Source organism: Cynocephalus volans, chromosome 8 (assembly GCF_027409185.1).
Source record: "Cynocephalus volans isolate mCynVol1 chromosome 8, mCynVol1.pri, whole genome shotgun sequence".
In the NCBI taxonomy this organism is placed as follows: Eukaryota; Metazoa; Chordata; class Mammalia; order Dermoptera; family Cynocephalidae; genus Cynocephalus; species Cynocephalus volans.
This window is the reverse complement of record NC_084467.1, coordinates 37,268,400-37,283,821: the sequence shown is the minus strand read 5'-3', so window position 1 is coordinate 37,283,821 and position 15,422 is coordinate 37,268,400. Positions and strand designations below refer to the sequence as shown.

The 15,422-nt window shown below is 39.8% G+C and overlaps 1 protein-coding gene across 2 annotated transcripts in view; it reads right to left on the bottom strand.

Moving 5' to 3' along the window:
- Nucleotides 1-15,422, bottom strand: part of NASP (nuclear autoantigenic sperm protein) — a 35,995-nt gene that overhangs the window by 19,973 nt on the left and 600 nt on the right. The gene's annotated exons all lie outside the window — the stretch shown is intronic.

Below are 15,422 nucleotides of genomic sequence, written 5' to 3'. Positions count from 1 at the left end.
ATTTTAAACATAGAAATTAAGTGAATTCATATAATATAAAGAAATAAAAAGAACTACCATTTATTAAACACCCAATATGAAGCAAGTATTACTGATTTACTTATATTACAGATTTAATCCTTAATCATTCAAATATCTGGAGCTGAAAATAAGTAGCAATTTCACAGCTAGAGCCACAGGGAGGAGGCACAATTTAAAAGACAGAGCTTTTGGGCCGAGCCCGTGGCGCACTCGGTAGCGTGCTGCGCTGGCAGCGCGGTGACGCTCCCGCCGCGGGTTCGGATCCTGTGTGGGAATGGCCGGTGCACTCACTGGCTGAGTGCCGGTCACGAAAAAGACCAAAAAATAAAAAAAATAAAAAAATAAAAAAATAAAAGACAGAGCTTTCAGCTGCAGGGAAGTAAGCAGGTTATCTGCACAAAATCCTGGAATGGCTTTGGATCCTTATATACAAACTCTTTCTGCCACAGCCAGTTATGTTCAAATAGTTTCAAGGAGTTATTCTAGCCCAGAGCTTCTCAAACTACTTGTGGTTGAAGGACTAGGTTTTTTATTTCTAATTCATAACAAATGGGTTTTTGTAAATTACAATGGAAATGTTAGAGTAATGTCAAATTGCTTTCTGCTTCTAAATGTTTACTACAAGGGCCGGCCCGTGGCTCACTCGGGAGAGTGTGGTGCTGATAACACCAAGGCCATGGGTTCAGATCCTAACAGGGATGGCCGGTTCACTCACTGGCTGAGCGTGGTGCTGACAACACCAAGCCAAGGGTTAAGATCCCCTTACCAGTCACCTTTTTAAAAATAAATAAATAAAATAAATGTTTACTCCAAATTTTTGTGCTTATCTATTTGTAGACAAGTAACAAACCATATTAGTCTATGAATCACACAATGTGGTATGTGAGTATTAAACATAAACACATAATTAATGCTGCATGTACATGCTACAAGCAAGAGGGTGAGGTACAGTACTATTTAACTTTTCACAGCTAGCCATGATGGAAATAATGGGGACTGATTCGCCCTCCCATCACAAACAACCAAAATGACCAAAATACATGAAACAATAGTGTTCAGACATTAAACAACTAGTAGCACAGAAGAGTGATCTAAGAGAAGGGGGAAAAAATGAGGTGACCCTTATTAGTGCCCCCAGCTTACTGCCTGGAGAGTTTCATTCACAGCTAGAGGAGGAACCTGAGCAGAGTCCAACAGTCTCATCGAATTGAGGAGACAGAGTTTGGACAGGGGAAGGTGGCTATACGTTATAAGACAGAATAGTACAGAGGAGAGAGCTGAAGAGGGAACAGGTTCTCAGAGGTCTGTAGAGGGGTCCTTTCAGTCTTTGGCTAGGTGCTTAATGCATTAGAAAACTACTAAGATTTCGGAAAGAACTGTCAGAAAGGAGATGAGACCTTGGAGATGAAGCAGAGTCTAGAATAGTTCATGGGCATAACAATTCAAGTAAAGCCCTCAGAAAAGTACTGCTTTAGTAATGGAGTCAAATTAGCACTAGACTAAAGACTGTTCCAGACCTGCATTACAAAACTTAAAAGCAGGCCTCAAAAGCATTGAACTATTTCCAAATAACTGCATACCAGAACAAAGCCAAAATATATTCAAAGGAATAAAAAAAATCTAGCACCCAACAACAAACCTCACAAAATCTGATATCCGAAAAAACATATCTATATCTATAGATAATTAGGCAAAAAAAGAAATGAAACAGGAAAACAAAGCCCATAGTGAAGGGGGGGAAAAAACCCACATCCAGAAATGATGCAGATGATAAAATTAGGAAAGGACATTAAAATAATTATAAATATATCCCACACGCTCAAGAAGTGTAAAAGAAAACCTGATAATGAGAGAAAATAGAAGTTTTGGTTTTTTTTTTTTTAAGACCCAAAACCATACTTCTGGAGATGAAAAATACACTTTGATATGGCTAACAGCAGATTAGACCCAGTAGAAACTATCTAAAATGAAAACACAAAGACTTAAAAAAAAAAAAAGATGACAACATTATCAACACTGATTCTGTATATCATGTGTCCTTTTACCCTTGCCTGATTTTATAGGGTTTGTTTTTTTCACTGGTTTTCAGCAATTTGATTATGATGTGCTTTGGTGTGGTTTTCTTCACGTTTCTTTTGCTTGGGTTTGTTGATTCTTGGCTATGTAGATTTACAGTTCTCAAAACTGAAAAATTTTGTGCCATCAATATTTTTCTTCTTACTCCATTCCCCCCACCCTATTCTCTTCAGGGACTCAAAACAATTTTCAAATATCTTTTTAAGATATACTGTTCTTTTTCTAAGAGCTAGTTTTTTTTGTTTTTTTTTTTTTTTTAAAGATGACCGGTAAGGGGATCTTAACCCTTGACTTGGTGTTGTCAGCACCACGCTCACCCAGTGAGCAACCGGCCATCCCTATATGGGATCCGAACCCGTGGCCTTGGTGTTATCAGCACCACACTCTCCCGAGTGAGCCACGGGCCAGCCCTCTAAGAGCTAGTTTTAACTGCTTTATTTAAGTTATAAATAAAGCAATTGTGATATTGTTGTTGGAGTGAATAAGACTAAAGCTATGTTGGGACCTAAAAACCACCCAGGATTTAGAACATTTTAAAAGACAGTTTCTTTTTCCTCCTCTCTTCCCATCATCTCCTGACTTCCTTATCTTGCTTATTAAGTAAAGCTGTTAAAAGCTAATCGTGCCCTTGTAAAACTAACATTTCTTCTTTGAGGCTTGCAGAGCTCCAAGAAGTGACTGCATGGTGAACTACGAGATAACAACCAGACAGACTCTGAAAAGAAGCTGACTCCCTACTACATCTTTCCATATTCCACTCCCTCAACATCCCTTATAAAAACTCCTCCATAAATCTACACTTTTGATTTGGGTTAGCCTGCCATCTCCTCAGATTACAGGTTTTTCTAAATAAAGCTGCCTTACCTTTTCACCAACATTTGTTTCTGTTTGACGTTGGGCAGCCCAGGTTAACAGTGTCAATCTCTATTATTATTTAAGCTTAATTCCTCCCTACTTTGGAGAATATTTCCTTAAATTATAATGTAAATTTTAAGAACTGGAGTACTTCATCTTTGCAACTTTCCTTCTCCCACTTTCAATCACAAAATGTAACTAGGAACAAAGCTGGATAGGTATACAGGAGCCAGATCATTTAGTTTTGATGCCAGCCTAAGGTTTTAATTTTTTTATTCTGAAATCAGGAGTGGCTGAAAATGTAATATGATCAAATTTACTTTTTATACACCCTGAGTGCAGTACAAAAGATAGTTTGAAGTGGATAAAATTAGAAACAAGGAAACCAGTAAAGCCACTATTAAGTAACATTGTAAAGTACTCAGCAGTGATACATTTACTTCCATTTTTACTTAGCAGCAGCCTAGACAAACAGAAAAGGGCCTGAAATAAGGCAGTACTAGTGTAGTCCGAAGAAAAGATGGAATTAAGCAGTGGTTCTCAAATTTTAGTCTGCATGAGACTCACTTGAAGGACCTGTTAAAATAGAATGAGCCTCCCCAGCCCCGCTGCAGAGTTACTGAGTCAGTATGTCTGGGATGAGGTCCAAGAATCTGCCTTTCTAACAACCTCCCAGGTGATACTTACAATGCTGGTTTTGGGACCATACTCTGAAACCAACTGGATTAGAACAAAATTTCATGTCCTATCTGTGAAATAGACATGTTTGATCCAGTTATTTTTTTAAATGTTAATTCTGGTAGTTACTACATTTAAAACTATAATGCTATAATATACAAACGTGTATTTCCACTTCTGAAAAAATCATTATGTAAAATACGAAACCAGAAAAGTACTAAAAGAAACCATGGGAGAATTACTTTAAAATTCATCTGAAGAAGTTCTTTTAAATTCATAAACTACAGGGCCGACCCCATGGTGCACTCCGGAGAGTGCGGCGCTGGGAGCGCAGCAGCGCTCCCACCACAGGTTTGGATCCTATATAGGGATGGCCGGTGCGCTCACTGGCTGAGCGCAGCAGGTCACAAAAAAGACAAAAATAAATAAAATAAATAAATAAATAAATAAATCCATAAACTACAGAAGATAAATTCTACTCCATCTAATTCATTTCACAAAAAGTTAATTTAGCAATACACAGATCTTACAATTGACAAGAGAAAAAGCCCAATGGACTAATGAATATAAACACATTCACAGAAAACAAAACACGAAAAGCTCAAACACTTGGATGCATGTTCCTGCTCGTTTTTAAGAGAAACAAAAAAAATCATATTGAGAAAGCATTTTTTACCTGTGAGTCTTAAGGAGAAACAGGTGCTCCCACACATTGCTAATAGAAGTTTAAATGCACAAAACCTCTAGGTTTAAGTGCACTAAACCTCCTATGAAGGTCTATTTTGGCAACATCTATCAAAAATAACAAAATCTTTGACTTGGCAATTCTACTTCAGGAATTACCCTACCAATATACTAGCCCATGGTTTATTACAATGTTATTAACTGTAGCAAATACCAAAATACTGGAAACAACTCAAATGTCCATCAAAAGAGAATTGTTATAAGATAGCCACAAAATAGAAAAAAATGCTCCAGTGATGACCACTATCCCAAGGGGGGAAAAAAATAGTGCAGCCAAATAAATAAGCAAATAAATAAGACAACTATGCCCCAATGAGAAATGATATCCAAGATATATTACACTAAATGCTCAGAAATGTGTCAGGTATGCTACCATTTATACAACAATGCATAATTAAAAACTACATACAATTTGCTTGTATAAATAGCCAAGATATGGAATCAACCTAGGTGTCCATAAATGGACGAACAGACGGACACACACGCACGGACACACACACACACACGGACAAACACACACACGGACACACACACACACACACACACACACACACACAAATGGAATACTACTCAGCCATAAAAAAGAATGAAATCCTGTAATGTGCAGCAACATGAGCCTGGAAAACATTATGCTAAGTGAATTGTCAGGCACCAAAAGATAAACACTGCATGCTCTCATTCATATATAGGAGCTAAAATAAAGTTGAGCTTATAGAAGTAGAAAGTAGAATTATGGTTACTAGAGGCTGGGAAAGGATACAAAATTACAGCTAGACAGTTAAAATAAGTTCTGGTGGTCTACAGTAGTGCTAGGCATCTATAATTAATAACTTATTGTACGTTTTCCAATGGCTATAAGAGGAGCTCGAATGCTCTCATCACAAATGATAAATTTTTGTTGAAACTTACACATTCGATTGAAAAAAAATTTGTGATGATGGATAAGCTAATTATGCTGACTTGATAATCACATATTGTATTCAAGTATAACTCTGTACCCCATTAATATGTACAATTAATACGTGTCAATTAAAAAATAAAAATTTTTAAATTTCTTCATATATGCATAAGGTGTCATTGAGGGATACATAGCAAATTTCCTAATACTGGTTCAGTCTGAGAAGAAAAACCGGCTAAGGAATAAGGGTTGGAAGGACCTTTCACTGCATACTCACCTTTCTGATTTTTGAACTGTTAATGTACTATCTATTCAAAAATAATAATAAGATAAAAAAAGGAAATCAGAATATCTGACAGTATGGTCCTACATTTCCACACAATCAGCTGAAGTTGAACAGGGACAACTCCCTTTAAGGGAGGAGAATTCATCTTCTAGCTCACTACATCACCACTACCTCACTTCTTCCTATCCGGCCCTCTAGGCTTTACATTTCTAAGCCCTGCTACAGAGCATTAATAGGAAGGACAAACTGCTAAACATTGGTGACGAATTAGAAATTGGAAACAGAGGGGAGGGCAGGGATGCGAATGTCATCTGACCAAAATAAGCTAAAAGAACAGGATTTATAAGTGAAAACTGGGGAGTTAAACTGTTAAAAGAAGTTGATTTTGAGGTGCTTGTGGACTACCTAAATGGACAATGTCCGATAGGTGATTTAGAGCAGAGATATGACTGCCATAGTACATGCAGTGTCTATTACACTCTCATTTAATACTTTCACCAAAAAACCCTTAGCTGGCCAGTTAACTCACTTTGGTTGGAGCCAAGGTCAAGGGTTCTGATTCCTCATACTGGCCAGCTGCCAAAAACCACAACAAAATAAATAAATAAATGGCATGAAGGGAAAGAAGCCAGATTGAAGCAGTTTGAATAAATGTGTACGTTCTAAATACACACCTGCCCCATTAGATTATCATCTGATGTCCAAGAACTGGTATCTTACTCATTTTGTATCCTTAAAACCTAACATTAAAATAGATATTAAATACAACTGTTAAATGAATAAACAAAAGAAAGGAAGAAAAATGAAGATTTCAGAAATGCAGACTCTTGTCTGAAGAAGGTTGGCTTTGAAGAAAAGAAGATAGTAGATAAACAGATAGGATAAAGAAAATGTTTTAAAAATGCATCCATTTTAGGACGTTTGAAAGCAGATGAGACAGTGCCATCACCGGGAAGAAAGGGAGTAGGTACCAAGAGACCAAACAGGTAGTTGCTGCTGGACAACTAGATATAAAAAGTGCAAATCTCCAATTGTTTCATCGTCAAGATATTTAACATAAACACTCATTCTGTGAAGAAAGTATTCTACTTAGGTTAAGTTCCTCAAGAGGATTCAACCCTCTAGCGATCTATTCTTTGCTACAGCCAAGCAGTTGAATGAACTTTCAAAGTAGAAAAGCATACAACACTGACTGGCCTCACTTTAAATTGTTGGCCACAAATCTAAAATGAGAACTCAAAAGTGACAATATTACCACATTTCCCCTAGAATATGTCTTTTGACTCTCCAGAAGGACTATTTCCCACCTTTACTTCTCTCCTCAAATCTCTTACACCATACATACTCCACATTACTTCCAAGCAGACTTTGCCTCACACTCCAATGTGCAAACAGAAACAGACAGAAGTCCCCCTTTTTCAACCACCAAAACTACTAACCCACCTGCATCCCTCCCCACATTCTCTGTTACCCCTACTTCCATGAAGTTTCTTTGCTAGAACTGGCGCCTCCTTGTCATTAAATCTCACCGAAGCCATCTCTGACCACACAACCTAAAATAACTACCCAGTTACTCTCACATCACCTTATAATAGGGTGCATTAAAATAATTATTCGCATAGCACTTATCAATAAAATTCTCTATCTATGCATTTATTGTCTTTGTCCCAGTTGTAGCAGCTCCATTTGCGAGACAACTTCTATATCACTGAATCTTTAGTACCTAAACTAAATGCTCAATAATCATACTAAAAATATACTTACGACCTTGCGGGGGGGGGGGGGGGGGGGGCTTGCTTCACAAAATTTCCCAATGGAATACTTCTTGTAGAACTTCCCCCTTACTGCCACCATTCTACAAATGGGAAAACTGAGGCCCACGGTGGCAGAGTCAGAAACAGAATAGTTTTCCTGACTCCTAGTCATCACAGAAATTTAGCATCATCTGTCATCCTCCCTAGAAAGTTGTAAGTTACCCTTACATATATGTCCATCTATGATAAAATGGGTAAAGTGTGGTATATTCATACATTGGAACACAATGCAGCAGAAAATCATTCAAATATATAAGGCAGTACTTCCGGTCAAGATGGCAGAATAGATGGTCCCCAGGATTACTCTCTCCCACAAATCAACGAATTTCCAACTATAAAAATGTAACACCAGCCAAGCTGGGACCACTGGAGCTCAGGGGAAGAGGAGGAGAGACCTATGGAGTGCATGAAGGCGGGAGAAATCATGAAGAGAAAAAAAACTGCTCTCAGCGTTTCTGGCTGTGGCTGCTTTAATGCAGGAGGACATGGAGCGGGAGCCAGCAGAAGCCGCAGCTGTGCTCTTCAGATGGAATTACTTGGAGGCAGAAGGGGAGCAGAGGACTTTGATGGCCCCCAGGACAGCAAGACCACTAACAGGGTTCCTGTGGACCCACACAGGAGCAAGGAGCCAGAACAGCTGAAAAAGGGGAGCCACTCAGAGGCCAGTGAGTCATCACAAGGGACCGGCGCACGGCCCGTCCCATGGGAAGTGTTTGGAGCACGGGCGGTGGGGGAGATGGGCCCACTGGGAGAACACTGGGACACAGCAAGGACAGCCAATTCATCCCCCAATCAGTGCAGGACCACTCAGAAGAGACTGGTCGGGAATGCAGAATTGCATGGGGTGCAGTTCCATGAAAAAACTCAGGCCCAGGGCCGAGCCATGGCGCACTCGGTAGAGTGCTGCGCTGGGAGCGCAGCGACGCTCCCGCCGCGGGTTCGGATCCTATATAGGAATGACTGGTGCACTCACTGGCTGAGTGCCGGTCACGAAAAAAAAAAAAAAAAAAAAAAACTCAGGCCCAGATCAGAGTTTCTACACAACCCAAGTGAACCGAGTATCTGGAGAGCCAGAAGTACCTATCAGGTCAACCATTAAACCCTGAACTGCACAAAAAGCCTTCCCTAGGGAAACAGCAGCAAAGCAGCTATTTATGTCAACCACACAGCTCGAGTACTGTGAAGGTCCCCGTTTTAGAAGTAAGCAAAGGACAAAAACTTAGTTCCAGCCCAGGCACACCATGAATGCCTTGGGGCCCATGAGGGGACGTGAGGCATGGAGCCAGGGGCAGGACCCCTGCCCACAACCACTCACACCACCAGCACCTTGGGGCCCCACCCAGGAACCCAAAATTGGAGCCAAGGACCAGACCCCACACCCACATACAGGCACAACACGCCAGCACCTCGGGGCCCACCCAGGGACCCAAGGCATGGAGAAGGGGACCAGAATCCCCCTCCCACAACAAGGCACCCTGTGCCAGTGCCTCGAGGACTGCCCAGATCCTAGGCATGGAGAATGGGACTGGACCCCCCTCCCACAACCAGGCACACCTCGCCAGCACCTCAGGTCCTGCCCGGGGACCTGGGGAACAGAAAAGAGGACGGGATCCCCCTTCCACAACCAGGCACGCCACGCCAGTGCCTTGGGGCCTGTGCTGGGACCTGGGGCATGGAGAAGGAGACTGGACCCACCTCCCACAACCAGGCACACCGTGCCAGCACCTCAGGAGCCACTTGGGGACCCAGGGCATGGAACTGGGGATTGGACACTCTCCACAACCAGGCACACTGCCAGCACCACGGAGCAGGCCAAAAACATCTCCTCAATTTGGGTGACCCACCACAGCCACCATGATAACCATGGCTGCCGTGAAGGCGGCTTGATGCCACAACCACCACGCAGATGGTCCACCAGCCACTGGAGTGAGTTGACACAAGGAGAGTCACCAGCAGAGATAAAGAGAGGAGGAGGATGTCTGTCTCCACAGAGCCCATTTCATAGTGACGGAAGAGACATCTGCTCTATGATAGTATTGGGGGACCTGATCACGACTCTCAGCATTGGATCATTTGGGCAGCAAATCAACAGAGTAAGCATTACTCTTTCAGAAGGAGAGAAGAAATCTAGGGTAAGGGCTGGCCGATGGCTCACTAGGGAGAGTGTGGTGCTGACAACACCAAGTCAAGGGTTAAGATCCCCTTACTGGTCATCTTTAAAAAAAAAAAAAGAAAGAAAAAGAAAATCTAGGGTGATTAGAGGGGGGAGGGGGAAAGGAAGGGGGATGGGGTGGGATTGGACAAGGGGCATAAAGAATAATTACAATTTGTAACAATATATATATGCTAGTAATATTGATTTGATCAACATCTCAATGTTGAACCCCCAGAATATGTATAACCAATTCTGATTCAATTAAAAAAAAAAATAATAATAATATATAAGGCAGATGATTCTCACAACGTTGAGTATAAGAAGCCAGACATGACTACATACCGCATGATTCCATTTATACGTTTTTTTTGTTTTTTTTTTCCCCCTTTTTTTGGTGGCTGCCAATATCAGAATCCAAACCCCTGATCTTGGTATCATAACACACCTCTCTAACCAAATGAATAACCAGCCGGCCCTCTACAAAGTTTAAAGGCAGGCAAAACTAATCTATGATGTTAGAAGTCAGAAGAGCTACCCTTCGGGAGGGGTGGTGGTATGACTGAAAGGGAGATTTCTATGTTCTCTATATTGTTTCATTTCTTATATTCCTTTGTGGGAAACACACTTATCATTTGTGCACTATTTTTTATAGTATGTTGTGGTTCAATAAAATGAACCGAAAAACTGGCAGGTAATTTTTTTTTTCAGTTCAATTGTTTGCCTGGAACCTTAAAAAAAACAAATTCTTTTAAAGGAGGACATGGCTTCTTTCTGCCAACTGAAATTTCCACTGCAGATTGATTGATTTTTTGGCAGCTGGCTGGTATCCACTGCAGATTTAAATGAGAAAAACATTAAACTTGAAGTCTTCAGGTTTTTGTTTTTTGAGATGTTTCACTGCAAATTTTTTTTTTTTTTTTGTCGTTTTTTCGTGACCGGCACTCAGCCAGTGAGTGCACTGGTCAGTCCTATATAGGATCCGAACCCGCGGCGGGAGGATCGCAGCGCTCCCAGCGCAGCACCCTACCAAGTGCGCCACGGGCTCGGCCCCACTGCAAATTTTTTTAATTTATATTTTCTAGTAACTCCAGTTTAGACTAAACCTTATTAGTAACTCAAACTAAAGGTTAAGAAGTAGAAGATTACAAATCTTTATGAATGACCCCAAACACTACTGATATACTTTGTCTGAAGGAAAAGTATTCCTTTTATTTGAAAAGCCAAATTTTTGTTCATTCTATGGCTATGATCTTTTTGTATGTGGTAAAAAAAAAAACCATAAAATCTACCATTTTTAAGTGGATTAACTCCATAACCATTATAAAATTCCCTTTTCTCTCCTCTCCCCAGACCCTGGTAACCATATTCTACTGTTTCTATGAATTTGACTACTTCAGACACCTTACATAAGTGGAATCTTACAGTACTTGTCTTTTTGACTGGCTTATTTTACTTAGCATAGTGTCTTCAAGGTTAATTCATGTAATAAGCACAAGACAAGCTTTCCTTCCCTTTTAAAGCTGAATAGTATTCCGTTGTATGTATATACCACATTTTATTTATTCATCCATGATAAGACACCATGCTTCCCCCTCTTGGCTATTGTGAACAGTATCAAGAATATGGGTGTGCAGGTATCTCTGCTTTCAAATTCCTTTGGATATATACTCAGAAGTGAGATTGCTGGATCATACAAATGGTAGTTCTATTTTTAATTTTTTAAGGAAACTCCATGCTGTTTTCCACAGCAGTTCCACTATTTTAAATCTCACCAAGAGTGCACAGAGTCCCAATTTCTCCACAGCCCTTGCCAACACTTGCTATTTTGGTTTATTTTTCATAGTAGCCATCCTAATGAATATGGGGTGAAAATCTCATTGTTTTGATTTGCATTTTATCTGTGCATTGCATTAATCACTTCTGATGAGCAGTTATGTTGATATGCTTGTTGGCCCTTTGTATAGCATCTTTGGAGAATTGTCTACCCAAGTCCTTTGCACATTTTTTAACTGGGTTATTTGATTTTCTGTTGTTGAGTCATAGGAGTTCTTTATATATTATGCATATTAACCCCTTATCAGATATATGACTTGCAAATGTGGTCTCCGATTCCATAGGTTGCCTTTCACTGTTGATTTTGTCCTTTGATGCACAAAGTTTTTATATTTGATATAGTCCATTTGTCTATTTCTGCTTTTGTTGCCTGTATGTCTGGTGTCATTCCCAAGACATCACTGCCAAGCCCAACGTCATAAAGCTTTTCCCGTTTTCTTCTGGGAGTTTTATTTTAGCTCTTACACATAGATCTTTTATACAGTTTGAGTTAATTTTTGTAGATGGCATAAGTGCCCAACTTAATTCTTTTCCCAACACTATTTATTGAAGAGACTGTTCTTTTCCCATTGAGTGGTTATGACACCCTTGTCAAAGATCATTTGACCACAAACATGAGGGTTTATCTCTGGGCTCTCTATTCTGTTCCATGGGTCTGCACATCTTTATGCCAGTACCACTGTTTTGATTACTATAGCTTTGTAATATTTTGAAATCAGGAGGTGAGTCCTCTTTTTTTTTCTTTTGCAAAATTTTTTTGGCTGTTCAAGGTCCCTTGAGATTCCATATGAATTTCAGGATAATTTTTTCTATTTCTTTAAATTTTTGCTATTGGGATATCCATAGGGATTATGAATTTGTAAATCACTTTGGATGGTACGAACATTTTAACAAGTAAGTCTTCCAATCACATGAACACAGGATGCCTTTCCATTTTTTAAAAAAATGTTTATGTGTCTTTCCATTTTTTTTTGAGTCTTTAATTTCTGTCAGCAATGTTTTATAGTTTTTAATGTAAGTCTTACATCTCTTTGGTTAGGTTTATTCCTACGTATTTTTTTTTAATGCTATTGTAAATGGAATTGTTTTCTTAACTTCCTTTTCTGCACGTTCACTGTGAATGCATAGAAATGCAACTGATTTCTGCATATTAATTATGTGTCCTGCAACTTTGCTGAATTTGTTTACCACTCAGTTTTTTTGTGGAATCTTTAGGATGGACCTCAGTTTTTAAAGTGGTGAATAAGAAATACTTTTGGACATGCATACAAAGAGTACCAAGGTTAACAGATGTGATGAATAGTAAACTGTCTTAGAGAATAATGCCATAGTCATCTTATTCAGAAATAATTTCAGCACACTTCATTTGTTTTTCTGCCCTATCCTCTTCCCCTACCTCAAAACAGCACCTCGACATTGTCAATATCAGAATTCACTGAATACATGGGGCTGGCCAGTTAGCTCAGTTGGTTAGAGTGGTGTTATAACACCAAGATCAAGGGTTCAAAATCCCCATACCAGCCAGCCGCCGCTCCTCACCCCCCCAAAAAATTTCATTGAATACAATCTTCTAAACATAGTTGGGTTTTTTTTTTTTTGAAGGTGCACCAGTGAGACCTTTTTCCATTTACACATTAGAGTTAATATGAGGGTACTTCAAAAAGTTCATGGAAAAATTAAAAGAATACGAATCTCTCCATGAGCTTTTTGAAGATTCCTTGTATACTGAACTAACTACTCCACCCCAACAAAACATAAGTTCCCAGGTAATTCTAGCTAAATCTTTCACACAAATATATTCTAATTACAATGATATTAATTCATCATAGTTCCATGAAGCTAACTCACAGGAGATAACATTATCTTAATCTTATTTTAAACAGAAGAGTAAGCACCAACATAAGCCCCACACCAACACAGATGAAACAAACCACTTGTGAAAATAGTTATGGCAAACCCCAGAATTTCACTCCAAAGATTAGAGCTAGATCACTTTTCTTCTTCTAGAAAAAAATAAGCAGCTCAGGAATTATAAGACAGCTAAGCCAAAATTCAATGCATTACATAAGACTTCTCTTTCTAACAGCTTTCTCATTCCTCATTACCACTACAGTACAAACTACTGAACATTCTTTATTTTTTGTAATATAAACAAAAAGGTTAAGAACTAGCTCAGATAACTAGTTAGATATACAAGGTGTGTACCAAAAAAAAACTATTTAGAAAGACAGGAGAATGACGAGGATTGATTTAGTATTTAGACAATCATTGATTACCTTAAACAATATTGTTCACGTGGTATGAGGGGACAGAAGTCAAACTGAAGCTTTTTACAGATGATAAAATTGTGGTCCAATATCACTATTTAAGCAATGAAGCTAGTATCAAGACCAATTCTGAATTGAGGTTTATTTCTTATTCCATTTTTTTCTCTCTACTGGTTTGGAAGTTATACTATTTTTATTTTTCAGTGGTTATGCTGGAATTATCATGTGCATTCTTATCTCAAATCTAAATTCAAGTCATTTTATTTACCCTCCCTATAAACACAAGGACTTTAAAAGCTTTACCTCCAAATAGCCCTATCAACTTACCTAACTGAAGTATGCTGCCTTCACTGTTCTCTCCAACTAATTAGGTTGTCATGCAATTTCCACCCAGGTTAAGGTTTTCGTTGGTAATGAAGGCATGAAAACAGAAATACTGCGGTTTAACCCAAACTCTGCCACTTATTAATTTGTAAATTATTTCTCCATTCTAATCCTGTGTTTCCTCAACTATAGAAGATAAAAACTACCTCACAATATTCCCATGTGGATCAAATAAAAGCTTACTGAAAAAAACCACCTAGTACATACAATTGCTCAGTTTTAGTCTGCAATTTATGATGGGAGGAACAATCTAAACTGCTGTTTTTTTCTAGAGGCACACACATAAACTTTCTGTGTGTAATCTGCCAGGACTATACACTAATAACCTAACTTTAGCTAGACACAGATGACACCTGAAAATCTGCGAGTATTTGCTGCATATTTTTGTCTCTTAAAAACACACACACCTTTTAAGTATTGGAGGAGGCAAGGATCCTTCTAAGTGGAATATTGAGTTGTTCAGGAAGGACCAAAAAAACCTTTTTATAATAGATACAACACGACTCCCAGACCCAATCTATTCCTGTCCCATAAGAATCAACGGAGAAAGAGACAGACAATGGAGTTTTAAATTAAAACTATTTCTTCAAGTTCCCAGGTGATTCGGAGGGTGGTTTAAGAACCACTGCTCTACATGAACACACCAGGAAACGAACCAGTAGCGTATGCAGATCAGATGTAAATCTCTGATAACCATAAGTGTTACAGTGGAAGCCTATGGAAAATCAATCAAAAAACTGCACGGCAACCTTTCATTTTACAGAGAGACAACTAACTTCTAAAATGCAAAACATAAGGAAAAAAATAGAACTTGGTCCCTAAAATATAAGGAAAGACTGGGGAAACCTACTGTATGGAAAACGGCACTCGTTTCCTCGAACTGATGGGATGTTTCCCTCCAGTGTTCAAAAAACAGGTTACGCTTGAGTGGTACTGTGCCACTTCAAAAACAATAACTTCTTTCCCTCCGGTCTTTCTACTACACTTCGTGCATGCTACTGCCAATTCACCTAGCAACCAAACACTGCTAGAAGTGCGGAGAGCCCGACTCAGCGCTGGGAGAAGACGCTTTGCGTCCACGTAAAGTTCCTGTGAAACACCAAGTTTCCTGCCAACACCTCCTAAGTCTAAAGAACCACGATGCTCCCCACCACAGGCCGGGGTCCGAGGCTCGCTGAGGGTCGGAAGACACAGTAACTAGCCCCCGAGCACACAAGGTGAGCAAGGAGGCGGCGGGGAACAGGCCCCACCGCGGGAGTCCAAAGCTCTCGCTCGAGCCGAGGCAGCTCCAAACAATGGAGTTTTCCCGCCTCCCCAAAGCTCCGCCCCCCGCCCCAGAGCTGGCGGAGGGAAGCGAACGCCCGCCGCAAGACCCGCCCCCACGAGGCCCCGCCCCCCACGCGTCGGGTAC